We start from the raw sequence: 14,075 nt of genomic DNA on the forward strand, positions 1-14,075 counted from the left end.
AGATTACTGCCGGTACGTGGAATATTGTGGATGAGTATCATCGTTGAACAACAAACTCGACAAAATTATCGAAATCTTTTAGTACACAACCATGATACACGATTTACACACAACGAAGGTTTGATAGTTGTAGGAATTAACAATAAATATGTGAGTCGAACACTGCAATATATGGTTCCAAACATTTTTAATTTGTTGCCGACGGATGTTAGAGGTCAAAATAAAATATGGAACAAAGGCAAAATAAAGAATGGGCGAATGATCAAAAGTTAATTTTATGAAAATTGTAAAATTTTTAAATTCTTAATTTTTTCTCTTTTTTTTGTGTGTATATTAAGTTAAAATAGTAAAAGACAATAAAAATTAATTAAAAAAGAATTCCACCGACAAGACACACAACGTGGCTTGGTGGGTCTTTGCAAAATATTTTGTTTAAAAATGTTTAAAATTGTGATTTAAATAAATGTATACAATTTATGTTAATAATATAAAAAAATCTTAAAAAGATTTTTTTTAATCATCACTGAACACATTGTAGTTATACAAACGTTTTATTAAAAAAATAACAAGATAAATTATGAATTTTTATTCAAGAAATAAAATTAAAGCAAAGTTTTTTTTCTTCTCATAGAGAATGTTAATATTGAAGAATTTAAAATATTAAAAATTCGTTGAAATTTTCTTTGCAAGAGCTTTGGATGATATAAGAATTTTAATATAAGCATATTTAGCAAATTAAATACCAGCAATATTGTCCTCCGACCAGCTCTTACCGGCTTAATTGATGTAATGTTGAAATTACACAACAAGCGGGCTTGTTACAGCGCCTGATTTCAAGCTTATTATTTGTTATAAAGGCAGAATTGCAAACGATTATTAATTATTATTTGTTTTATAATATATGAACATTTAAAAAGTGATGTAAAGGAAACGTCTTATTAAGATGGATATACGTACAGGCGAGCCTTATCTTTCGCACATTCGACTTTCACACAATTCGCTATTTCGCACATTTAAAAATAATATACATTTTTTGGCAATAATGCCAAAATATTTTAAAAGTATTACGTACGTGGTGAATTAAAATATGTGGAACGCATTAAACAAATATTGGAGACGCATGGGTTGAAATAAAAGAGTTATCGATAACAAAACGCTCACTCCTTTCAAGAACGTCATAAATCAAAAAACTTGATTTTTCAGGAGAACGTTTTTTAAGTTTAAAAATAAAATACAATGTATTAAAAATAAATATCAAGCAACTTATTGAACTTTTTACTGTGCAACAGATCTTTTTAATTAAAACCTGAAAGTTTTTTCTCCATTTGAAAAATATTTGGTTTATTCAAAAAAATAATTAAACAATACCTTTTCTTAAAAATGCGAAAACAACACTTTCTGCCCTGGGGCAGATAAATATTAAGTTAAAATTATGCCGCTTTTGCTGGGATTTTGTACATTTTCTGGGCATTCCAAAAATATGCACAACTGAAAATCGACGATTTTTTATTTATGACGTTCTTGAAAGGAGTGAGCGAAAAGAGGTTCATGGAAACAACTATGCCCACAAATGATGGGTGATTTCATGAATTCTGATCATACTTTAAATAGTTCACTAAATGAACGAAGTAAACTAGGATGTTTACAGTGAAGATGTTAATGAGATGATTTAATCTCATTCTGAAACCTTGGCTAATGAATTTCTAATGGACCGACAAGATAATGAAAATGATAAACAAATTGAAAGGTAGGAAGAAGAACCCGAACAAATCATAAAAACCTTAACAGTAAAAAGTATGAACGAAGCTTTTGAAAAAAAAAATATTACGAAAGAATGTGATCCCAATGGAGAACGCATATCTCAAGTGCGTAGGGCGATCCATAATAGTACTTAATGTGACAGAACTCTATGAAGAAAATAAAAAAATGCAAAATACTAGTTTATTAAGAAAATATAATTTGGTTCATAATGTACTTACTGTAGTATTTTTGATAAAAACAAATTTTAAAGTACGATTTTTGGGGTTTTTTATTATTTTTTTTACATCCCTCCACTTTCGAACATTTAACTTTCACTTTCAATTGATTTCACTTCTTAACAAATTTGATATTATTTTATAATAATAATATAATAAATAATAAAATCCTTATCCGCACCCCAACGGTGCATAGGGCACTGCATCATATCAACGCAGTGTTTACATATGAGGGAAAGGTGATCAGCCCTCCGCTTCAGGTACCAGTCCAGGGTAATGTTGAATAAATATTACAGTGAAAAAAATCACTTATATTTATTTAACGCCCCTTGGGAATCGAACCCGGGACCTCTAGAACGGTAGCCGAGAGTGCTGACCATTACACTACGGAGGCGGACGAAATTTGCGGAGGATTTTATTATAAAATAAAAAAAGATATGATAACTAATTAAAATTATGTTAAAGATATGATCATGATGATATTAACTAAATGAGTACAAACTATATTTACCTTTTTATAACGTCTTGGATACACTCAAAATGTTGTAAAAAAATGATTCGTCAAATTAAAAGCCGAGTAAAAAAATTAAATCATATTTTCAGGCGGGTCTCGAGAATGTGAATTTAATCCAGGATTCTGATTTAGCATACAAATAAAAAGAGTCTTTGCTTAAAAAAAGTTTTCCCTATTCTAATAAAGATAGCTGTTGTGACCTCATATGTACTGTGTCACGAGTTTGGTCAATATATATAGGAGTTCCAAAAATTTAAGTAGTGTGGTTGTCAATCATGGGTAGAATTGGTAAATGTTACGCGTGTGTAAAGTGATCACCAAACCAAGCTTCTGACGGTCGTAAGCCCTGTAAATGCCCAGACTTATTATTCCCCATTTTCCCCTTTTTCGTATATTTTGTAATATTAAAACACTTGGTTCAACGCGTTAAATATTCACATAAAATGTATCTTTAAAAGAGACGATATATTGCCAAACAATGCTGATGAGCACCTCCATTCTATGTACTCTTCACATATGAAAAACTACGCTATTTAAAAGTAAGGTACTCTATAAAAAAAAACAATACACTAGAATTTAATGTTATTCAAATACAAAATGGAATTGGAAAATAAAACAAAAGGTCACAAAACTGTTCAAAATATATCCCCTAATGCTATAAAAAGCGTGGAACATGAAAAGGTTATTTTTCAATGAATATAAAACACGCGATGACGACGAATTTACGATAACGCAGTAAAGAGGCGAAATCGTTATTGGTTTTTTGAATAACAGTGTGAATTATGCTGACTATTCCAGATCTTGTTCCGAGGGATAACCACAAAAGAGTGAACACTCCTTTACTGTATCAAAAAACACCCATAAAGAAAAAATTACTAATGCGGGGATGGTCGTAAAATAAACTCTCCATTTTCTTTTAATGTTTCCATCCCTCCTTGGCATTGAAGTGTACATTTTTTATTGGGTGTGAATTCGACAGATCGAGTTTATATTTTATCTTTAAAAATACAATTATCCTATCAATTTTACTTGAGTAAATAATAAAAAAAACGTAAAATACATTTCAGAAAACTGCTAATCAAACAAATGGTGGAGAAAAATATGTTTATTCAATAACATGATTCATAACATAAACAACATAGATCTGAAGATAATTTTTATAAGGGAGAAATTGCCCATAAAAAATCACTGTGGTTTTCTGAGATTCGTATTTGAAGTTCATATTTGAAAAGATTAAGTAAAGTTCTTCACGGTGGTATGGAAATGTGGAGTGAATGGGAAAACAGAACGAGGATGGCCTAAAAAGATTTGGCATGACCCGATCAATAAACTGAATAATTAACCATCACGCCGCTTCCCCACAGGGGTAGGCAGAAAGAATAGAACTCCATAACACCCCATCTTTACAAAACATTTTTCGCCTCTTTCACATTCATGCATCTTCTCATACATACCCGCCGATTATTTCCGCTTTCAAGTATTTGAAATACCTGATTGTGCCAAGTTTTCCTCGATCTTCATCTGTTTATTTTTTCTAACTACATTTGCGTAATAAATTTGTTTAATCGTTCTTTCCTCACTCATTTGTTCCACATATCCAAAATACTGCAACACACTTTTCTTAATTTTATCGATAATGCTTATCTTATTACTGTCTTTGCAAACATTCTTCGCCTCTTGCACGTTCATGCGTCTCCTCATACAAACCCGCCGATTATTATAACTCCTAACTTGACCACTTTCAAGTATTTGGCATTCCGGATCGTGCCATGTTTTTCATTCGCCTCATAAATTTATTTTACCGTTCTTTCCTCACTCATTTGTTCCACATGTCCAAAATACTGCAACACACTTTTCTTAATTTTATCGATAGTGGTTATCTCAACCTTGCATTCTTTTCTTATTTCACCATTCGAACGTCTATCATGCATCGTTTTGCCGCATATTCGTCTGAGGGATCGCATTTCGAGTGTTTTCATCCTTCTTTTGCCAACTCAAGGATCAGACCAACATGAAACTGAAATCTGCTAGAGTCAAAAGTCTACGTATTTAAATAATTAAGTGATATAAAAAATAAAATACAAATTAAAAATGGTTAAATAATCTTTAAGCTTACAGTTTGACATTCTCCGTTTGAATGATTCTTAACCAACAAGTAAATACATTTAGTGCTGTAGTTTAATCTGCTTCCTAGAACTTGGTTTGAAGAGCAGAACTAATCACCTTTCCTCTGTGTAATTAATGTTTAAAATGGTTTAAATACACAGTATGTGATAAAGACCACAAGTTTTACAAAGATGACTATTCGGATGTTACATAAAATATTCATTTTCAACTGTATAAGAGGGTTGTTAAAAAATCTTTAATGTAATATCTTCATAAAATTTAAGAAAGCTTACTGTATTTTTTTATGATGTGATTTTCTTGTTCAATAGTTTTCAAAATATAAGCATTACATCTCACCAATAGATGTCTCTAGTGAAGTTCTAGTGATTCAAGAACACGGTTTCTAAATTGGTTCATATATACAGAACTTCCAAGAATTTGAGTAGTGTGGTTGTCAATTATGGGTAGAATTGGTGAATGTTACACGTGTGTAAAGTGATCACTTAAACCAGACTATGACGGTCGTCAGCCCCGTAAATGCCCAGACTTCCATATTCTTCTTCATCTTTGATGAGATGTCAAAAATAATAAGCACAAAAAGTTGAACTGTTTAATTTTTCATACTATAGTCTGCCTCCGTAGTGTAATGGTCAGCGTTACTCGACTACCGTTCTGGAGGTCCCGGGTTCGAATTCCAGGGAAGGAATTAAATAAACATAAGTGATTTTTTCACTCTAATATTTATTCCATATCACCCTGGACTGGTACCTGAAGCGGGGGGCTGATCACCTTTCCTTCATGTGTTAACGACCAAGATAACACTGCATTTATATGATGCAGTGCCTTATGCACCATTGGGGTGCGATAAGGGTTTGAATGAATGAATAGTTCATAAGACAAAGTTGATATTATTTTTGCATTTTTACAGTAACTTACATTGAATTTGGTGTGGTATTCAAATTCAATCTTATTTTTTCTAGGTGAAACAGCTCATTCTGTTATTAAGGTGTAAAAAAGTAAAGAGAGAAGATAAGATAATTACTTTTTGGGTATTTTAAGAATTGTTTTTTCTTTAAAATCTCCTTTTGCATAAGTATGCAATACTACTATTTACACTTTTGAATGAAACTTATTGTAATAATTTTAGACCAGAAAATAGATGAGAAAACAAGATAAAGAATGAAAGAAATACGAAATGTTTGAGAAAGATGAAAAATATGAAACAGTTAAAACCGAAATGAATATTTTAACTTTCATTGCGCAATCTTTTCATGTAATCTAAATAAGGTAAGATAATAGCGAGAATATATTTACACTTCAACTACCTTAAATAAACAAACGTATTTTATTTTCATAAAAGTAGTCCACTACGTTTCACTAAAACTGCTTTCAATGTTAAACTATAGAATTTAATTTAACAATAAAAAAGATAAAATACCATCCTATTTATGTTTACATACGAGTTAAAAAAACTTAAAATAAAACAACTTTGTTTTTCACAACTTTTTATTTATACATTTTTCTCCAACCGGTTTCGACAAGAACCTTGTCATCATCAGGGTTCAGTTACACGTTTAACCCTGATGATAGAAAGGTTTTGTCGAAACCGGTTGGAGACAAAAAGTACCAATCAAAAAGTGTTTAAAAACAAAGCTGTTTCATTTTATAAAGTTTATAAATGTGCCACAAAGTATCTGCGAAAAACATTCAAGAAATTAAAAAATATATGCTGAGGTGAGTAACGTCTACAAAATGTTGAGAGAATTTTGACTTTATCTACCTATTCATAAGGGAACACAAAGCAATTTTTTTATTATTATTTTGTTAAACAAGAAGGATTACTAATTATTTGTACAAACGCAAATAAATACAATATAATATAATAAACAAAAGAAGTAAATATAATATTTCTCAATTTCTTATAATTATTATTTATTTTTATAAAATATATTCTCTTGTTTAACGAATTTTGTAAGGTTTTGATATTGTCTGGGTATTAAGAATAGATCCAATGTCACAATTAAATAAATATAAAAATGAAACGAGTAAATATGACAAAAATAAATATATTGAATGAAAATTTACACACACATTTTTTGGTTATTGATATTGATCGAGATCATTTAACTTTTTTTTTTATTGAAGCATTAGGTACCTAGAAAATATTAAAATCGATGTTTTTGTTCTTTAGACAAATTAAAACATTGATTTTTTTCACATAATGATGGATTAACAAGAAAACCTTTTTGATTATTTTATAATGAAGGTTATACATTATCTGGCAAATGCTGAAAAGCCTATAAGTTTCATCTTTTGTGGTAAATTGGTTAAGAAAATTCTATATAGGGGTCAATTAAGCCCATTTTGTGATAGTATAACCGTTCAATATAGTTTTTGTGAATTAAAATTTTAACCTTGGAATATAAAACACTTAAAATATTAAAGGCAAGATTTGAAAAAAAATTTAAACTACAGTTTTTTCAAAAGAATTAAAGTATGACAAAAATATGATGTCTAAATAAATAACGGATTTCTGACTTTTTCCTGAAATTCACCAAATCATGTAAAACCGATTATTATGATTTTCTTTGTTCTTTACGACTTACTTATTACGACTTATAAATAAAAAAAATTATCTTCAAGTGAGTACTTTACAAAACAAGAGAAATGTATTATTTTCCAAGTAAAAAATAATTCTTTTAAAATCAGAAGTTTGATATCTTTCTAAAGTATCCATTTATGTCTTATTCATTATTCAATAGATCTCAATTTTGTAAACCATGAATACGAAGATATTTCAATGAAGAGAAACCCTTAAGTACGTGTGATGCTAAAAGGTTTTTTTTAAAGTATAGAGATAATATTATAAAATTTTATACTTGATGTAAACAAAAATAATTTGTTTCATTATTAAACACGAATAAGAATATAAAATTTTCCGTCTTTTTAAAACATGCAAAAAATTCTCATAGAGTTATAAAAAGGGTGAAATTACTTTTTCAGTAAACGATATTTTTTTGTAAAATTACCATCGATAAATCACTTTAAGAGCTTCTCGAGACATTTTATAAAAACGGTCTTTTAAAAACATACAAAAACATAGAAATTCACGGTACGTAATTCAAAAAGTTTTTAATTTAATTTGAACATAGGAATTACGTTTTTTTTACATAATTTATTCAATTTATCCTTTTTACTAAATGTAAGCTTTTTTGTGAAAAATTAAAAAGAGGCTTGAGATTTAAATAAAATTTATATTATTAAAATTTCAAATACATGTTTGGTTCGTATCCAGTCTAAATACTAATTGATAACGGTACAAAAAATCTCACTCAGACTACAATCATAAAGTCTTAATCGACTTTATATATAAATATTTATTAAAGTAACATAGATTTATATTATCCACTGACACTTCGTGATGGAATTGCATTTTTAATTTATTATTAGATTAAAACCAATATTTTTAGCTTTTCCACTTTTTTATTTGACCAGCGACCGGGTTTCGTCGTTACCGACATCATCAGACCCAGTCTGATGATGTCGGTAACGACGAAACCCGGTCGCTGGTCAAATAAAAAAGTGGAAAAGCTAAAAATATTGGTTTTAATCTAATAATAAATTAATAAAGTAACATATTTATTTAATTTAAGAAATGTTCCGTTGATAAAACAGAGAGCGACAGAGCAAAACCAACGTTTTGTAGTAACGTCAGTTTTTCAGAGAGAAATTAAAATCAGAAATAAAAATATATTAAAAATGCTTATAAAAACCACAAATATTTGATTTTACCAGAAAACCAAAAATCTAAAAAGTTAGCAAATACTCGTACATACTCTATGAGTTAATGAGTTATACATTTAAAAGATGAAAGTACTTAGATGTGTTTTTTTTTAAATAAATAAAAGTATTTTGATAATTTTGAACTCGTTACAGTAACCTGATAATAAAAGTATCATAATTGTGTGACTTTATGTTTCGATTATAAAATTTCCGAGGATATATTTATACTTCTTATGTAAAACTGTCAACGTTGGTATATTTCATTTAAACAGTGATAAATAAAAATATGCTTTTTGGTCGGTCGGAGGATATTGCTTCAAAGAAATAATCCCACCAATGCCCAATACCCACAAATGTTTAAAATGTTGTTTAAATATATGTGCATTTTTTCTCAAAATATATATAAACAAACAAAAAATAAAGCATTTCAATAATAAACAATAAAATATTTATTTATTATTAGAAGAAAATTTTTATTTTTTAACTTACAATATTAATTATTAAGAAAAGGTAAATATATATATATATATATATATATATATATATATATATATATATATATATATATATATATATATATATATATATATATATATATATATATATATATATATAAATATATATATATATATTATATATATATATATATATATATATATATATATATATATATATATATATATATATATGTATATATAAATTAATTACAAAAGTAACATCAAACTTCATTGTGGTTGTAATAAATATATGGTTATGCGTAGATACTCATTGATCTTCGAAAAGATAATCGTCTCATTATGCCTTTGAGCGAGAAAATAAGCTATTGTAACACGTGTTGAAAACTCGTTCTAAATACGACATAAAGCCAAAAGGGGAAATGGATTACGGTTCGAGAATTTGTCATGTGGAAAACTCCTATACCGAGCTATCGACAAATACCACGTGAAAGGAAAGGCCTTCAGATAAAACTGCGGCCATATTTCAAAACTTTTCTAATCCTTCTCACCCTTGAATAATGCTATCCAAATGCGGGTACATTTTAGTCCGCAATCTGCCAGATCCCAGAATTATATCACACGGAAAAAGTCTTGATTCTTTCAGAAGTTTTCGTTCAACTTTTAAATGCGGTTATTTATTCTGTGTCTACAAACGTTAAATAGGAGGTTACTCCCGGCAAGCGGTTTTTCATGCTGACAGATATTTAAAGAACTCACTTGCCAAACGGAAAATGGATTTATACTTAAAGACCACGCGTCTCGAAACTTTAATGAATTCCTTCGAAAAAAATGATATTTTATTTTTGAAATATTGAATTACAAGCTTAATATGCTTGAATTTTTAACCGTCTTCAAATATCCGTTGAAAAATACCAGATATTCAATAAAAATTAACATCCCCTTTACAGAGATTTATAAATACATTTTCGTTACTATAAACTTTTATTGCTAGCGGTGATTAGATAGAATGAAAACAACATATTCTTTAAATTGAAAATATAATTATAAAGAACACAAATGTATTATATTTTTTTTGCACAAATTTTATTATATTTTCTAATTGTCACTTTTAAATATTACGTAAATTCCAGTGGAACTTAACTAAGTAGTAAAAAAAATAACTTCCGTTCATTATTAAATACTAGCTAAAACCAGAGTGTTGCTGTGAATCAATCTAAAAATAAAAAAAGAACATAAAGTAATACGGTCGTATTCAAATGCGTCGTTAAAAAAATTCAAAGCAATCAGTAATTTATTTTATTAGAAATAAGATTTTGAGCATTTATGTAGTATTCCTTCCTCTCTGCCTACCCCTTCGGGGAGATGATTAGTTAGTTATAAACATAATTATTTATTTAATATATGGAAATATTCAATATTAAAATGTAAATGAATTTTTGTAAAAAAAAAGAAGTTTGTTAAAAAAGTTGAGTGGGTCAAACCATTGTCCTACTGTGTTGTTAGTTAAACTTATTGAATAAAGATTCAATACAAACACATAAACATATAAAACAGTGATAAATTAAGGGGTGAGCAAAATTTGAAAGGTTGCCATTTTAAAAGTTCTCTACGGATTAATAATGATATTTTGACATTATCATGACTGCTTGGAATGAATCCCCATTGGAGTTTACTTTAAAAACGCAAAATAAAATGCTAGGACCATCCGAATGCTGGAACGGTTCAAATTCTTGTACTGCCAGGTTGATGCTTCCCTACGGACCGCCACTGACTCCCCCTAATTTTCCCCGAGTTTAATTGGCTGAAATTGGAATGTCTACCGAATTGAAATAACCAACTAAACCTCTGATGATTGTATGCGTTCAAACAGTGGCGGGTAGTGTGTTTGATTTTAAAGCAAAAGGTCTAGTACTTGATCTCTGACTTGGAAGACTTTTTTTATTGATATCTCAACATTGATTATAACATGGCTTATAACAGACGTCATAAGCTTATAAATTTCTTGCAAAAGGTAGATAAAGATTTCTAAATAATTCGTTAAAATGAAAGATCTCAAGGATTTTAGGTGCCTTGTGATAGTAATTGACACGATAGCAAAACTTTCGTTCAATTGTTGTCATAGTAGGTATATTTAGTCCCCACAGATCGTAAATTTTCATATTAAATTTATACAATTTGTAGGCATTCTTAAACTGTGACTGTAAATTTAGAATTTGAGCACCTAGATCACAAAATATTTCATAAAATTTTTTCATCGATACAAATTTTGTCGATGTTCAAAGACTGATGTAGTGAGCGAACTCTTAAGGTCGAAGAATTTTAATGAATTTCCGACTGAGAGAAAAAGCCGACAGACAAAAATGTACATTGTCTTTGTAAAAGCAAAGGGATCCAAGAATTGTGATTATAAAATGTGTTTCCTTTCACTGAGGAAATACTTCTGAAAATTAATCAGCAATTTCCTTCTTAACTCATCATTAACGATACTTGGTTACGAATAAAACGGATGGAGCCAATGAAACGAAATTCTTTGGACAATATTTCAGAGTCTAGAGTCCTTTTATACACCCTTTAAGATGAAATTTTTGTGTAAAAAAAGAAAATGTCATAAATTTACCAAGCGTGATTAAAAAATGGTAAAGAGATATATTTTCTTGTTATGACAGGCACCGCGTAGTTAGGTAGATGCTTGACTGGCGTCGCGGGTTTGATTCCCGCCAAGTGCAAAATAAATTCAAGTGTGTTTTTGTGATGTATTTTTCAGATTAAACTTCCCTATCCTTACTTTTCTGAACCTGCAGACCAACCTCTAAATGTAGATAGAAGCTTTGCGAATTATTCCTTAAAAAATACGAGTATGAGTAATGAAATATATATAAATGTCCGTACAAAAAGTGAGTTCGATAACAAGTATTCTTATGATTTTTTTACTATTTACCGATAATTTTACAAAATATTTCTACGCTCCTCATAAGAAGTAAAAATATCAAGTTTTTAAATGAAAGTTGAATAATCAATAACAACAAAAATCCATTGACCTTGCAAGCATCGAAATAGATTAAGCATATCTTCTATATATATATTTTTTAATTACTTATAAAACCATATACACCTATGTGGAACATATGGAATCCACAAACTGCCTTTAGGCTTTTCTGTAGGCTGCTTGCCCCCTTGCATCCTCACAAGTCAGGCCCGCGGCCCGAAGTTAGACGAGAACTGCAGACAGAATCTACGAGCTCCATGTATATATGTATATATTATACATGTATATGTATAAATTTTGGTGCAATTTTCCCGCCAAAGTTGAAAACTGTGACATTGAATATGTGGGTAGACATTTTCAAATTGTATTCGTATAGTCGAAATACTCGAGACCTTTACGTTCGGTACTAAACTGATTCTTAACCGAGGGTTAAATTTTGTGTCCTGTTCAAGGTTGACACTGCTTAAAAGTTCAAAGCAGAACTTAAGTGGGTTAAAAGTAAAGTACTTTAAGTCACATCAAACTTTGTGTTTTCCACGAAGGCAGCAGTGCCTTCTGACGTTTATTCCAAGCATATTGTTTACAAATAAAAACATTTTTTCACAGAAGATAAATTACGAATGAAATTATACTAACGGAAAATACTTACATTAAATTAAATTTCAATTGTCATGCGGATAATATGGTCATGCGGATTGCGATCAATACGGATGTGCAATATTTCAAGTGTTTCCAAATCTTTGTTCACAATATCTGCATTTCTATTCACTTAGGAGTTATTTAAATCAAGGTTTTTATTGACGACTCGAGGAGAATATAGAAGTCTAGGCATTTATAGGGCTTACGACTTTTCGAAGGCCGGTAAAAATGATTACTTTTAACAGGTGCAATATTCACCATTCTATCCATATTTGGAAACCAAATTTGTCAAATTTCGGAAGTTAAAAGTATTTCTTTTTCAATTGAACCTTCTTCTACATGCAAATAGTGAATGTTAAAAGTGTGTAAAGTGATCACATAAACCAGCTTAAACAGATCGTGAGACCCTAAATGTCTTCACTGACATATTTTCCTTTGGCTCTCTTTCTGCTCCTCACTACGTTACATCTTTCTTCTCTCTCATGTAACGAAATGTGCCTTACAAACGTGACATGTCCTTGAAATTTCTCTCTCAATTCTCGTCCGCTTGATTATCGAATCTCCACCTTTGAAGTTTCACTAAAAAAATCACAAAACAATCAATATGGCGCCTGCCGTGGGTAGTTGGGTTGACGCTCATACAAAGAAATGAAATAAAAAAGGCGTTTTTCATATTATTTTTTGACATCTCAACATAGATGATAAAGAATATGGAAGTCATTTACGGGGCTTGCGGCCGTCATAGGCTGGTTAGTATTCAAAAAATTATACTAAAAATGACTGATAATAATTAGAGATAATCCAGATTTGTGAACAAGTATTTGGACGCACTATAAAAGTTGGCGTTTTTCGATATGATTTAAAATGCATGCAAAAGTTTAATCGGCATTTTTTATAAAGTGATTTCAAAGTAGCACTTATGCATTTCCTAGTATGGTGCATTGCTCTTTGCACTCACCTAGCAATAGAAATGTGCATTAATGATAAAATGAGCAAATTATTTCAATTTTCTCAGCCCCCACGGTTGACAGAGAATCGAGCGTGCAAATTCCCAATGCTGCAGTGTCGGCGGGCAGACGACTGCTCGACGAATAATTTATTCGAACCATTAGGCTAAACGATCGAGCACTTTAACATTGGAAATTACTCCGTCTCAAGAGAAATATTCCGCGGGAGCGGATACAAGAGTTAAAATATTGCAGAAAATGGCTTTAATGAGATTTCCCGAAAGAAAAATCAATTTTAAAAGAACGCCACATTGAAACGTGCCGATTGCCAATCGAGCTAGCGATGATTGATATATCTGCTGAATAGTTGTAATTTTTTTAAGTGAATCAATTTCATCAGCTTTTTCGAAGTGTTGACATCTGGAGTGAAACTTTTCAATATGAACTAATTTATTTTCTGCGCTTTAAAATTAAGTTCATTAAGAACCAACACGCTTCATTCCTAATTTATTTAAAAATAAAAAAATTACATCGTAAATTATAAAAGTAATGAGCTTTTTCTGAATAAAATAGATTTATTGATCGTACCGGTACAAATGCTTTAAATTATTCAAAATACTTTTCTCCAGCATCAATACATTTGCACAGACATGTCTGTCATGCCTG

General features: G+C 29.9%; 1 protein-coding gene across 1 annotated transcript in view; it reads left to right on the top strand.

Annotated features, from left to right (window-relative positions):
• Positions 1-14,075, top strand: part of LOC148312420 (zwei Ig domain protein zig-8-like) — a 101,509-nt gene that overhangs the window by 61,390 nt on the left and 26,044 nt on the right. The window lies entirely within an intron of this gene.

Source organism: Brachycentrus maculatus, unplaced genomic scaffold, assembly GCF_059751285.1.
Source record: "Brachycentrus maculatus isolate JH-2025_06_01 unplaced genomic scaffold, ASM5975128v1 h1tg000041l, whole genome shotgun sequence".
Taxonomy (NCBI): Eukaryota; Metazoa; Arthropoda; class Insecta; order Trichoptera; family Brachycentridae; genus Brachycentrus; species Brachycentrus maculatus.